The sequence below is a fragment of the Eschrichtius robustus genome, chromosome 1, assembly GCF_028021215.1.
Source record: "Eschrichtius robustus isolate mEscRob2 chromosome 1, mEscRob2.pri, whole genome shotgun sequence".
In the NCBI taxonomy this organism is placed as follows: domain Eukaryota; kingdom Metazoa; phylum Chordata; class Mammalia; order Artiodactyla; family Eschrichtiidae; genus Eschrichtius; species Eschrichtius robustus.
Genome location: NC_090824.1, coordinates 18,806,494 through 18,822,318, shown reverse-complemented (window position 1 = coordinate 18,822,318; position 15,825 = coordinate 18,806,494). Strand labels below are relative to the sequence as shown.

Below are 15,825 nucleotides of genomic sequence, written 5' to 3'. Positions count from 1 at the left end.
GGAAGACTAACTGGTGTATTAACAGCTTAGCACCCTCTTTAGGATATAATATAAAATCCACACATTCCTTTTTATTTAAATCATAGAATCCAGTTTTATAAAATAGTGCTAATGCAAGAACATTTCATAAAACTTCAACATCTTATACTCTGTATGTTCTGTCAGTGGCTAAGAGCACTGATACTCTCAAACACCAGCATCCATACTTGAGATTAAAGATTTTATTTAGTGCTTGCTTTGGCAGCACATATACTAAAATTGGAACGATAGAAGATTAGCATGGTCCCTGCACAAGGATGACACGCAAATTTGTGAAGCGTTCCATATTTGTACAGCCACTATGGAGAACAGCATGGAGGTTCCTTAAAAAACTAAAAATAGAACTACCTTATGACCCAGCAATCCCACTACTGGGCATATACCCTGAGAAAACCATAATTCAAAAGAGTCATGTTCCACAATGTTCATTGCAGCTCTATTTACAATAGCCAGGACATGGAAGCAACCTAAGTGTCCATCATCGGATGAATGGATAAAGAAGATGTGGCACATATATACAATGGAATATTACTCAGCCATAAAATGAAACGAAATTGAGTTATTTGCAGTGAGATGGATGGACCTAGAGTCTGTCATACAGAGTGAAGTAAGTCAGAAAGAGAAAAAACAAATACCATATGCTAACACATATATATGGAAACTAAAAAAAAAAAAAAATGATTATGAAGAACCTAGGGGCAGGACAAGAATAAAGGCGCAGATGTAGAGAATGGACTTGAGGACACAGGGAGGGGGAAGGGTAAGCTAGGACGAAGTGAGAGAGTTGCATGGAGTTATATATACTACCAATTGTAAAATAGATAGCTAGTGGAAAGCAGCTGCCTAGCACAGGGAGATCAGCTCGGTGCTTTGTGACCACCTAGAGGGGTGGGATAGGGAGGGTGGGAGGGAGACACAAGAGGGAGGAGATATGGGGATATATGTATATGTATAGCTAATTCACTTTGTTATACAGCAGAAACTAACACACCATTGTAAAGCAATTATACTCCAATAAAGATGTTAAAAAAATAAAATTAAATTAAATTAAATTAAATTTAAAAATAGATAAACAACAAGGACCTATTCTACAGCACGAGGAACTCTACTCAATATTTTGTAATAACCTGTAAGGGAAAAGAATCTGAAAAACAACATATATGTATGTATATATAACTGAATCACTTTGCTGTACCTGAAACTAACACAATAGTGTTAATCAACTATACTTCAGTTTAAAAAAATATTTGTGGAAAAAAAAAAGATTTTATTTAAACCAACAAATTATCATTTTTTACAACAAAAGTGTAACATAAGTGATTTGTGAATTGCAAATTGATCTTCCCTGCTGGGAGCCATAACTAGTTTTAGAGCTTTTGCTAGAACAGGCCACATATAAATATGTGACTATTAAAAAATGCCCAGGTCTCGATGACATAATTTATTCTTCTGACAAAAGCTGTTTTATTTTCTATCCACCTGTTAAGTGTTCTGTTGTAGTAAACCAAGGAGAATGAATCAAACATGACACAAACTCCAGCTCCTATGGGTAGACTGGGGCAAACCTTGGATAATATGTTTCATTTAAAGCATTGACAAGCAAAGATTTCCAAGGTCTGTAAATCACTCCAGTGGTCGCTAATTGGGACTACAAACATTTCACAGGACATGTTATAAGAATAGTTTTTCCCACTTAAGGCTTCTCAAGAGCATATGAGAAAATGCCTCAGTATATTCAGTAGGTGTTCTGAAGATTCCATAAAACAGCTACTAGTATGGAACCTTCCAGGTAGGTAGAACTTTGACCAGCATCTTCTGAAATGCTTTTCTCAGGCCTGGTGCATAAGGGTGTTTTGTGTGTGTGTGTGTGTGTCTAAGAAACAGACATTAAGTGCATATACTGCCAAGTTTGTAGAAGCTACATTAATCCCTTGCATGTGGACATGCCTGCCAATTTATTAAGCAAACCTTGGTCTTCTTAATCTTATTTTTTTGCAGTTTGAACTTTGTTTCCCCACATTACAAGCATTATTTTAAAAACAAGAATACAAGAATGCTTTTAAGCTCTGAAAAGGAGGTTGGAAACGTCTTTTGAGTAGCCAATTAAGAGAAACTGCAACAAAAGTGGACAAAAATCCAGGTCCGCTTTGATTAAGCCAGTGGTTGACAATTTGAGGCTGGAATACACAAGTTGGCATGTGGGTAGAATTTACGATGGTAGAAAATACATCTGTGCATAAGGATTGACCTTGTGGAGATTGGTTCAAGAGGGTGGAGTAGAAGGACGTGTGCTCACTCCCTCTTGCAAGAGCAGCGGAATCACAAATAACTGCTGAACAATCACTGACAGGAAGACACTGGAACTCACCAAAAAAGATACCCCACATCCAAAGACAAAGGAGAAGCTGCAATTAGATGGTAGGAGGGGCACAATCACAATAAAATCAAATCCCATAACTGCTGGGTGGGTGACTCACAAACTGGAGAACACTTATACCACAGAAGTCCACCCACTGGAGTGAAGGTTCTGAGCTCCACGTCAGGCTTTCCAACCTGGGGGTCCAGCAATGGGAGGAGGAATTGCTAGAGAATCAGACTTAGAAGGCTACCAGGATTTGATTGCAGGACTTTGACAGGACTGGGGTAAACAGAGACTCCAATCTTGGAGGGCATGCTTTTAAGCTCTGACCCCACTGCACATCCTCTCTGAGTCTACATACAATCAGAAAGTCAAAAGCATTGTTTTTTTTGATTAAAAAAATATTACCCTCTATTAACTTTCCTGTCAAAAGGAGACATTTAACTCAGAGTACACAGAAAGGCAGTATTAGCCATCAGTAAATTATCAACGCTGATCCTGGGATGGTAAACAAATTATTTTGTGCATGCCTCTAATGAGAGTAGACAAAACAAAATATTTCTGTTTCATCTGTGCTTCTAACATGACTCCATGTGTGCAGTTTGATGTGGTCTCATTGCATTGTGGTGAATGTCACCATCTGAAACAGAACTCCAGGAAAGGAATGGCACTTTGAAAGACAAATACATATGTTGCTTCATTGTGTATTTTTGCCCATATGAAGTGATTAATAATAATATCCTTCTATCACTCACATTGTACAGTTTACATCCTGCGTCCAAGAATGAAAAAAAAGTAAAGAATTAAGGAAAAAAATACATAATGGCAGCTTATCATATAAGTAGTTTCTCAACCTTGAGTCCAGTTTGGAATATCCAAGTTGGTCCTGCACTACTAGTTAAAAATTATATTTATTTAAATTGACATTTAAAAATATATATATATTTATCTAAAATGTATATTTATTCATTTAAAAATAAATATATTTTTGCATTAATAAACTGAATCGATTTTTGCACCAATATATGTGACAAAATACCAAACACCTAACAAAAAATGTAATAAAGACAATGCTAGCAGGTTCATCCAAAAAACAATTTAAAAATTAAAGATGAACCATGAAATGCAAGTAATATACATTAAGCTAAATTTCACTTTAACAATGATTTTACATGCAAAGTATAATTTAATTGCTATAATAATCCATCAAATAAATATCATTAACCATATTTTAACAAATGAGGTAACTATGATCCAGAGAAGTAAAATGATTTGTCAAAGATCATGTGTGGAAGGGCCAGGACACAAACCTGGGTTAATTTGACAAGAAGTCCCAGACTCTGATTTTGTGAGACTACTGGAATGCCCCGATGACTTTCCTGGCTTAAACTGATTGAATGTGCCATATTATTTGCCACGCCTCATCATAAACCTATCTTATTCCTTGTCCCCAAGACATTAAACAATAAGAATTAGTTTTTATCTGAAATATGGTTAGATTTTCCATATTCTAGATTTTGCCTAGAATTTTAAAAGTATATGTATTTCAGATATGGAAATACCCTGTCAGATGATAGACTGGAGAATGCACTTTGGAAGTTAGAAGGAAAATTTTTCTAGATGTGAAAATGGGTAAGTTGGCTGGAGTCAGGAAACCAGAGAAGCTGCTTTAGAGGAAGAGGTCCAGGTAAAAGGGAGAATTCAGGGTGTGGCAGCAGGTGAAGAAACTGAGAGTTGGTAAAGGGTTGTGTTATCTTCCTATGAGAAGTAATTTATCTAGATTGTTCCCAGCCCTAGAGATTAAATTCTCTCTGATAAAGCCTGAGAGTGATGTGGGATTTCAACCTAAACCCATTCTAGGAATCTTCTCTACAGGTACCTATAGAGAGCAAATAGCAACTAAATTTCTGAAGTTCTTCCAAGCTGATAATAAATCCTTAAATAAGGAGAGCAAAAATAATAACGGATTTAAATGCTCTACATTTTAATAATATTCTTTACTTCAGACTTGTAAGTTTTGTAGGTATTTTAAAAGCCAGTCATTCGATAATTTATTCAAACATTCCTTAGGAATCACAGCAAGAAAAACAATCAGAAAAGTAGTGCTTCTATACTGCCTGGGGTGAAATCATATTTTAAATGTACATTCCTTTTACAAACTTTGTTACAAATACCTTTAAAGACTGCATTTTTGGAAAAGCAATGCTGTATTATAGCAAGTTAGTATTTAAACCCTTCTGCATAGGATTTACCAGGTCATGTGGGATGAGGTGAAGGATGTATTATATCCCTGAAATCACCCATCGTAATGTACATAATTACATATCTAAGAAAATGTCCATAATAATTTATTTTAAAGGGAAAATACATTTTGTTTCTCTATTAAAATACAAACATAATGAGTTTCTATATTTGGATCAGGAGAAATACTTACATTCCCACAAATCAGTGTTTTCCAAAGTGTGGTCTAGGACCTATCTATATTAAAATTACCTGGGGTATTATTGCAACTGCAGCTCTTTGAGCTTCATCAGAGACCTACTGAATCAGACTCACTGGAGTGGGAGTCTATTTTCAGGGTCTGTAAGTGATATTTATTTATATTAAAACTTAAGAATCTCTATAAAGCTAAGATCAGGATGAAATGTAGTCTATTATCTCTTCCGGTCTTTTTTTTCCCAAGGTGAAATTAAAAGAATATGAATCTCAATAGGCAAAAATAGTCATGGTGCTGTAAGACTGCTCTTTACCAACTCCTTCCCCTCCCACTGACTTGAATGGCAGTGGTGATTTCAGTAGCTAATGACCTTATTATATATCATGATAGGAGTGGTCTTAGTCTTTTAACTTCTGCGCATTTCTGCAACAGTCACTTCTGAGTCACTTCTCTGCCACTATCCAATGCATGGTCCCTGACAATAAGCTTATGTATAATAGCCTTGGCTCATTAGACCCCAAGTGGGACCATGAGTAAGACAAACTAAAAGATCCAAGGACTGGCAAGTTTGCAAAAATTTGCTCTCTTATCCTCTCCTGGAATTATAAAGAGAGGAAAGCAATTTACATAGGATTTCAAAAAGCTGTATCATTCTTGAACTTGCACCTCCGTACTATCTCTGATTTTCACATACTTGGGTTTTTTAAAGAGGGCACGATGATAAGTCATCCACATATGGTACACACATTTTTTAAAGAATGTATTTCACTAGCTTTAACTCTTTTTGACAGAAGGGAAGAACAATCAAATGATATTCATTATTCAGCAATGGTGTGCTCTCCAAGAGGACAGTTATTTAAAAGCTGAATGCAGTTTTGTTGTAATTTTCTGTGACAGAATCAGCTTATAGTACATATGAAGGAACATAGCAACTAGATAGTTCATATACACTAATGACGATGAAATTTAAACTTTTATCTTATAGTGACCCTCCCGAGTATTCTTTAATTTATTTATATAGTTATTCAACAAACATTTATATAGGGCCTCTTTTATTCCATCTATTATAGTGGGCACTAAGAATAAATTCACTGCCTCTTTTCTGTGTGAACCCATAACAACAAACTGCTAAATGGACAAAAGATCTTTAATCCAGGTGACAAACCATGTATCTAGTCCACTAGATTTTTTAGTCCTCAAGAAGAAATTTGAAATATCATGACAGCATCTTGCATAAAAAGCAGTGAGGGGGCTTTAAATTAATCATTCATGCAATGACATCTCATTTTATCTATTTTATACAACTCAATTTTTATGGCATCTTTTCATCTACGATTTGGACGCATGACATGCTGTTGGACACAAATGATAAAATGTGGCTTCTGTAAAATTATAAATGATCCAAATGGTCATCCAAATGTTATGGCTTATACAAACTATAAGAGCAACAAGTTGTTTATCCTTTGGTTGGGCTAAAGAATGAGTAAAAAGTGATGGGGAAATGGTAAGTAAGAGAAGTCAGAGTTTAATTGAGTTCCATTTACACAGAAGCCCCTAGGTACCCAGAGCTGCCTGAGGTTCTACAGATCTCTGTTCAGTTCCATGGGGAGGCTAAGCCTTTTACTCTCTTGTTGCTGTTCTTCCTGACTTCTGGTGGTTTGGTTTCCCCTTGTTTCTACTGAACACCAAGAGTTGAAAAATGGCAATGATAATTTGTAGTACTGGTTCTCTATTGTCTTTCTTCTCCTCTACCCATTCAATCAGTGACATTCATTGCTTCAACAGGTTAGTAAATTAGGGGAAAAGCGGGGTATTAGAACAGAAAAATAGAAGAGTCCTTGATCCCTGATGACAACCGAGTACTTGCACCAACTTGCAACACCTAGCTTGAGAATATTTTTATGGTAGAGCTCACTTCTTGTTCAAACCACCTTTATTTAGATCTTCCTTAATACGTAGTTGAATCTCATTTTAAATGATATACTCACCAAAACCTTATAAAATTCATTTCTCACTGCACCCCTTTCCCTATCTCAAGTTATTATGTCTGGAGAACTCCTATTTATCTCATGGAGCACACGTTCGATGCAATAATTTATAAATCTATTCCAGTGATATTTACACTTGAATAGTATACATATCCTCATGTCAAAGGAAATGAGCTCTAACGCTATCATATCAGACAGCTAAAAAATAATTAATCCAGTGAAGCACATTGAGGTAAAAAGTCTTGAATTTTTATTACTTAACCATATCTAGTAGCTTTACATGAAATTTATATCACTATACTGTCAGCATTTTCTGTGTCCAGTCAGGGCAGATACCCTCAATGAAATACACATGAGCTTTTTTTCTACTGTAGTGTTTGTATAGTTTCTGGAAATCCTAACTCCTTTAAGTAATGTGCATTTGATTTTGTCTCTGAAAATGGTTCTTTTTTTCCTATTTATCAAGTTTCCAAAGACCATGTTAAATAAGATAAGGTATCAAAAAGAAGAGAGTATGAAGGTGGGAAATTCTACTATGAACTTTAGTTTGAATAACTTCCTTTCTGATTTTCATCACCAATGATTTAATTTCTCACCTCTAGGGAAATGCAAGTTAGCAAACTAAAGCAAATTTATCACTTCTGAAAACTGCTGCCAGACCCCCAAGACAGAACGATTACCCCTAAATTGAATTTAAATAAAAGTAATTAGTTTTATCTTGTTTTTTAATTCATTTACCTCTGCACAGAAATCCTCCTGGAGTTTTGAAACTCATCAGTGATTATCCCTGGAGCTGATCCAATAATGTGAGAATAAATACACCATTAACCAATATACATAATGACTCCAAGACATACCAATAGTGGAACAGTTCAGGTGATTTATAAGGCTCGCTTCCAACAGCCTATTCACAATTCACATCTTTTCTAAAAAATGCATTAAAAGTTAAGCAAGATTTTAGATCTGCTTACATTCATCTCCTCAGGATATGAATAAATGAAACTAAGCTATTTATTTAAAAATTTTTGTTTGTCACATATGGAAATCCTTGGGTGTTGGGAATGAAATATTTATTTGAAGCCGGCAGAACATAATTTAGATTTTGGCTTTTGGTGTCTTGATCTGGTCCTGCATGCTGACACAGCAAAAAAGCTACTGAATCTTGACTTTCAGATTTATCAAAAATCTGAGAAGCTATGTTTTTTTTTTCCTTTTCTCTTTCAGGGTAAAGTTTTCTGTTTACTTATTTCTTTCTCAGCTTTACTGAGGTGTGATTGACAAATAAAATTGTATGTATTTAGGCTGAACAACATGATGTTTTGATATACGTTATGAAATTGTTAACACAATCAAGCTAATTAACACATCCATCACTTCACATAGTTATCTTTTGTGTGTGTGGTCAGAACAGTTGTGAACTACTCTTAGCATATTTCAAGGATATAGTACATTATAATTAATTATGCTGTATATTAGGTCTCTAAAACTTATTCATCTTCTAACTAAAATATGTACCCTCTGACAGCATCTCCCCTTTTCCTTTACCTCCCGGCCTCTCATAACCACCATTCTACTGAGAAGTTGTGTTTTCAATATTTAACAAAGAAGTTGAACCATGTGCCGTACAGATCATAATCAGATCATTATTTGATGTATTATTTGATATAATCACCTTCCTCTAAAAAATAAGAGAATATAAAAATGGGTTGTTTCAGTTTAAAAAATGTTTAAGGATTTCTGGAGACTAGGGAGATATTCCTCCATTTGATGACATTCAATCAATTATACATTATCAACTACTCTCCAGACAGTGTATAAAGGAGGATTGAAGAGTAGACTCTAGAATCATGGAGATTTCATTCAAATACTAAGTTCACCAAGTTCCAACAATGATGAGCTATTGGACTTTGAGTAAGTTCTTTACACTTTCTGAATCTTTAGTTTTTTTATTTGCAAAATGGATATGATCAAAATGGTAGCTTAATGACAGGGTTTTTGAGAGGTTTAAAATTGGTAATCCACTCATAGCCTTAACAGATGTCAAACACATGGTCAGCTTTCCACATGTCAATCATTATTATTATATAATAAGGAAATACTCACAATTTATTTCCATTTTACCTTTTGTGCTCTACAGATCACTACATGAGAGACTGGGGTATATTATTTTGCTTCTACCAATACTAATGGACTTATACATTTTACCTCAATAAGCATGGATCATTTAATAACAATAACAACAATAAATGAATATATCAGGAAAATATAGAAAGTTACTGACATACATTGAGTCAAATGTGTGCTAAGTTCTATAATGGATTATTTTTATGACTCACTTAATTGTGAAACAGCAATATACAAGATTATCTCTGTGTTACACAAAGGATAGCGCTTAAGCAGAGGTTGATAAAATTATCTGAAGCCACAGAGTTAGTAGGTAATACATACCACCTACTCAGGTGTCTCACACTTGTGTTCTTTTCACTGCATTGGGCTGTGCTTCATTGACCTGGCACAAGAGCAGTGGAAAAATTTTGGGTGGGCCATGTGTGCAGACACTATAAGTATAGATGCCTATCAAATGCCAAGCCATAAAAATATAATTATTAAAATGATTGACTGCATGACAAAATGAAGTCACATTAAAAAAAAATTCTACATGCCTGTTTTAGTACCACAATCCATGAATCATGCAATGTCCTTTTATTACCACTACAGGGAATGCAGAGAGGACAAATAGACTCACACCATAAGGCTAAAGAGTTGATAAAACAAGTGCTATGTTGAGACGATAGAGATGAAATATAAAACTCCACCAAGATTTCTGACGAAGTACCAGTTGGTTAAAATGTTTTGTTTATATAAGATGAGATGCCTATGTGTTTGTAGATATCCTAGGCTTTTTTAATGTGATCAGAATGACAATTCTGTCAAAAAATAAAAGCATATCCTGTGGAGCTTTATGTTAGTAAAATCAAATACGCTTATCATTAACAAAATGCTAAAAACATTTCTTTGAAAAAGACCTTAAATCACACAGACATATATTGAGCTGTAACAATCAGAAAACCAGACTACAGTGGCTTAAATAATAGTAGTTATTTTGTGTACATACCTAATCTGAGAGTAGGTTTTGCTGGCATTTGTTTGAGCACTTAAGCATGCCATCTTTCTGTCTTCCTACTTTGCCATCCTAAGACTGTTGGTCTTTCCCCACTTGCCTCGTGGTGATATGAGCATGTAGCAGCTATGGATAAATCACCTATTCTGAAGGCAAGAAGAATGGACAAGTGCAGAAAATTCACCACATGCTTTTTTATAAGGGAAGCAATTTTTTTTGAGAACTAAACCCTCCTCATCAGCAGAATTTTGTTTATTTCTCAGAGGCTGGAACTGGGTTAAATACTTATTATAACAGAAAAGATACTGGGAAAGTAAATATTTGGCTTTCCAGCCCCTTTTGTGGAGGTGGTAAAAGAAAAGGAGGTTGGAAACGTCTTTTGAGTAGCCAATTAAGAGAAACTGCAACAAAAGTGGACAAAAATCCAGTTCTGCTTTGATTAGGCCAGTGGTTGACAGTTTGAGGCTGGGATACACAAGTTGGCATGTGGGTAGAATTTACGATGGTAGAAAATACATCTGTGCATAAGGACTGACCTTGTGGAGATTGGTTCAAGAGGGTAGAGTAGAAGGACGTGTGCTCACTCCCTCTTGCAAGAGCACCGGAATCACAAATAACTGCTGAACAATCACTGACAGGAAGACACTGGAACTCACCAAAAAAGATACCCCACATCCAAAGACAAAGAAGAAGCTGCAATTAGATGGTAGGAGGGGTACAATCACAATAAAATCAAATCCCATAACTGCTGGGTGGGTGACTCACAAACTGGAGAACACTTATACCACAGAAGTCCACCCACTGGAGTGAAGGTTCTGAGCTCCACGTCAGGCTTTCCAACCTGGGGGTCCAGCAATGGGAGGAGGAATTGCTAGAGAATCAGACTTAGAAGGCTACCAGGATTTGATTGCAGGACTTTGACAGGACTGGGGTAAACAGAGACTCCAATCTTGGAGGGCATGCTCGAAGTAGTGTGCACATTGGGATCCATGGGAAGGAGCAGTGACCCCATAGGAGACTGAGCCAGACATACCTGCTGGTGTTGGCGGGGGGTGGCTGTGGCTCACTGTGGGGACAGGCACACTGGCAGCGGAAGTTCTGGGAAGTACTCCTTGGAGTGAGCCCTCCCAGAGTCTGCCATTGGCACCACCAAAGAGCCAGGTAGGCTCCAGTGCTGGGATGCCTCAGGCCAAACAACCAACAGGAGGGAATCCAGCCCCACTCATCAGCAGACAAGCAGATTAAAGTTTTACTGAGCTCTGCCCACCACAGCAACACCCAGCTCTACCCACCACCAGTCCCTCCCATCAGGAAGCTTGCACAAGCCTCTCAGATAGCCTCGTCCACCAGAGGGCAGACAGCAGAAGCAAGAAGAACAACAATTCTGCAGGCAGTGGAAATAAAACCACATTAACAGAAAAATAGACAAAATGAAAAGGCAGAGGACTATGTACCAGATGAAGGAGCAAGATAAAACCCCAGAAAAACAACTAAATGAAGTGGAGATAGGCAACCTTCCAGAGAAAGAATTCAGAATAATGTTAGTGAAGATGATCCAGGACCTCAGAAAAAGAATGGAGGCAAAGATCGAGAAGATGCAAGAAATATTTTAAAATACCTAGAAGAATTAAAGAACAAACACCTAGAAGAATTAAAGTACAAACAAACAGAGATGAAAAAATACAATAACTGAAATGAAAAATACACTAGAAGGAATCAATAGCAGAATAACTGAGGCAGAAGAACGGACAAGTGAGCTGGAAGACAGAATGCTGGAATTCACTGATGCAGAACAGGATAAAGAAAAAAGAATGAAAAGAAATTAAGACAGCCTAAGAGACCTGTGGGACACCATTAAACACAGCAAAATTAGCATTATAGGGGTCCCAGAAGGAGAAGAGAGAGAGAAAGGACCCAAGAAAATATTTGAAGAGATTATAGTCGAAAATTTCCCTAACATGGGAAAGGAAATAGCCATCCCAGACCAGGAAGCACAAAAAGTCCCAGGCAGGATAAACCCAAGGAGAAAAAACACCAAGACCTAAAGTAATCAAGCTGAACAAAAATTAAAGACAGAGAAAAATTACTGAAAGCAACAAGGGAAAAACGACAAATAACATACAAGGGAACTCCCATAAGGTTAACAGCTGATTTCTCAGCAGAAACTCTACAAGCCAGAAGGGAGTGGCATGATATATTTAAAGTGATGAAAGGGAAAAACCTACAACCAAGATTACTCTACCTGGCAAGGATCTCATTCAGATTTGACGTAGAAATCAAAAGCTTTACAGACAAGCAAAAGCTAAGAGAATTCAGTACCACCAAACCAGCTCTACAACAAATGCTAAAGGAACTTCTCTAAGTGGGAAACACAAGAGAAGAAAAGGACCTACAAAAACAAACCTAAAACAATTAAGAAAATGGTAATAGGAACATACATATCAATAATTACCTTAAATGTGAATGGATTAAATGCTCCAACCAAAAGACACAGGCTCACTGAATGGATACAAAAACAAGATCCATATATATGCTGTCTACAAGAGAACCACTTCAAACCTAGGGACACATACAGACTGAAAGTGAGGGGATAGAAAAAGATATTCAATGCAAATGGAAATCAAAAGATAGCTGGGGCTTCCCTGGTGGCGCAGTGGTTGAGAATCTGCCTGCTAATGCAGGGGACACAGGTCCGAGCCCTGGTCTGGGAAGATCCCACATGCCGCGGAGCAACTGGGCCCGTGAGCCACAACTGCTGAGCCTGCGCGTCTGGAGCCTGTGCCCCGCAACGGGAGGGGCCGCGATAGTGAGAGGCCCGCGCACTGCGATGAAGAGTGGCCCCCGCTTGCCGCAACTAGAGAAAGCCCTCGCACGAAACAAAGACCCAACACAGCTATAAATAAATAAATAAATAAATAAAGTAGCTATTAATTAAAAAAAAAAAAAAAAGATAGCTGGAGTAGCAATACTCATATCAGATAAAATAGACTTTAAAATAAAGAATGTTACAAGAGACATGGAAGGACACTACATAATGATCAGGGGATCAATCCAAGAAGAAGCTATAACAATTATAAATATGTATGCACCCAACATAGGAGCACCTCAATACATAAGGCAACTGCTAACAGCTATAAAAGAGGAAATTGACAGTAACACAATAATAATGGGCGACTTTAACACCTCACTTACACGAATGGACAGATCATCCAGACAGAAAATTAATAAGGAAACACAAGCTTTAAATGACACAATAGATCAGTTAGATTTAATTGATATTTGTAGGACAGTCCATCCAAAAACAGCAGATTACACTTTCTTCTCAAGTGCACACGGAACATTCTCCAGGATAGATCACATTTTGGGTCGCAAATCAAGTCTCGGTAAATTTAAGAAAATTGAAATCGTATCAACCATCTTTTCTGACCACAGTACTATGAGATTAGAAATCAATTACAGGGGGAAAAAAAGTAAAAAACACAAACACATGGAGTCTAAACAATACATTACTAAATAACCAAGAGATCACTGAAGAAATCAAAGAGGAAATCAAAAAATACCTAGAGATAAATTACAATGAAAGCACGACAATCCAAAAGCTATGGGATGCAGAGAAAGCAGTTCTAAGAGGGAAGTTTATAGCAACAAAAGCCTACTTAAAGAAACAAGAGGGGCTTCCCCGGTGGCGCAGTGGTTGAGAGTCTGCCTGCCAATGCAGGGGACGCGGGTTCGAGCCCTGGTCTGGGAAGATCCCGCATGCCGTGGAGCGGCTGGGCCCGTGAGCCACAATTGCTGAGCCTGCGCATCTGGAGCCTGTGCTCCGCAACGGGAGAGGTCGCGATGGTGAGAGGCCCGCGCACCGCGATGAAGGGTGGCCCCTGCTTGCCGCAACTGGAGAGGACCTTAGCACAGAGGCGAGGACCCAACACAGCCATAAATAAATAAAATAAATAAATTTTTTAAAAAAAGAAAAGAAACAAGAAAAATCTCAAATAAACAACCTAACCTTACACCTAAAGGAAATAGAGAAAGAAGAACAAACAAAACCCAAAATTAGTAAAAGGAAAGAAATCATAAAGACCAGAGCAGAAATAAATGAAATAGAAACGAAGAAGACAGCAGCAAAGATCAATAAAACGAAAAGCTGGTTCTTTGAGAAGATAAATAAACCTTTAGCCAGACTCATCAAGAAAAAGAGCGAGAGGACTCAAATCAATAAAATTAGAAATGAAAAAGGAGAAGTTACAATGGACACCGTAGAAATACAAAGCATCCTAAAAGACTACTACAAGCAACTCTATGCCAATAAAATGGACAACCTGGAAGAAATGGACAAATTCTTAGAAAGCTATAACCTTCCAAGACTGAACCAGGAAGAAATAGAAAATATGAACAGACCCATCACAAGTAATGAAATTGAAACTGTGATCAAAAATCTTCCAACAAACAAAAGTCCAGACCAGATGGCTTCACAGGTGAATTCTATCAAACATTTAGAGAAGAGCTAACAGCCATCCTTCTGAAACTCTTCCAAAAAATTGCAGAGGAAGGAACACTCCCAAACTCATTCTATGAGGCCACCATAACCCTGATATGAAAATGAGACAAAGATACTACAAAAAAAGAAAATTACATACCAATATCACTGATGAATATAGATGCAAAAATCCTCAACAAAATACTAGCAAACAGAATCCAACAACACATTAAAAGAATCATACACCATGATCAAGTGGGATTTATCCCAGGGATGCAAGGACTCTTCAATACACACAAATCAATCAATGGGATACATCATATTAACAAACTGAAGAATAAAAACCATATGATCATCTCAATAAATGTAGAAAAAGCTTTTGACAAGATTCAACACCCATTTATGGTAAAAACTCTCCAGACAGTGGGCATAGAGGGAACCTACCTGAACATAATCAAGGCCATAGATGACACACCCACAGCAAACATCATTCTCAATGGTGAAAAACTGAAACCACTTCCTCTAACATCAGGAACAAGACAAGGATGCCCACTCTTGCCACTATTATTCCACATAGTTTTGGAAGTCCTAGCCACAGTAATCAGAGAAGAAATAGAAATGAAAGGAATACAAATTGGAAAACAAGAAGTAAAACTGTCACTGCTTGTAGATGACATGATACTATGCATAGAGAATCCTAAAGATGCCACCAGAAAACTACTAGAGCTAATCAATGAATTTGGTAAAGTTGCAGGATACAAAATTAATGCACAGAAATCTCTTGCATTCCTATACACTAACAACAAAAGATCAGAAAGGGAAATTACGAAAACAATCCCATTCACCATTGCAACCAAAAGAATAAAATACCTAGGAATAAACCTACCTAAGGAAGTAAAAGACCCGTACTCAGAAAACTATAAGACACTGATGAAAGAAATCAAAGATGACACAAACAGACGGAGAGATATACCATGTTCTTAGATTGGAGGAATCAATATTGTGAAAATGACTATACTACCCGAAGATTGAATGAAATCCCTATCAAATTACCAGTGGCATTTTTTCAAGAACTAGAACAAAAAATCTTAAAATTTGTATGGAGACACAAAAGACCCCGAATAGCCAAAGCAATCTTGAGCGAAAAACTGGAGCTGGAGGAATCAGACTCCCTGACTTCAGACTATACTACAAAGCTACAGTAATCAAGACAATATGGTACTGGCACAAAAACAGAAATATAGATCAATGGAATAGGATAGAAACCCCAGAGATGAACCCACGCATCTATGGTCAACTAATCTATGACAAAGGAGGCAAGGATATACAATGGAGAAAAGACAGTCTCTTCAATAAGTGGTGCTAGGAAAACTGGGCAGCTACTTGTAAAAGAATGAAATTAGA

At 37.0% G+C, this 15,825-nt stretch overlaps 1 non-coding gene across 1 annotated transcript; it reads left to right on the top strand.

Moving 5' to 3' along the window:
• The first annotated feature begins 228 nt into the window (after nucleotides 1-228).
• On the top strand, nucleotides 229-331 carry LOC137777327 (U6 spliceosomal RNA). Its single transcript, XR_011076500.1, has one exon. It is a non-coding gene; the product is annotated as a U6 spliceosomal RNA (small nuclear RNA).
• The last annotated feature ends 15,494 nt before the right edge of the window (nucleotides 332-15,825 follow it).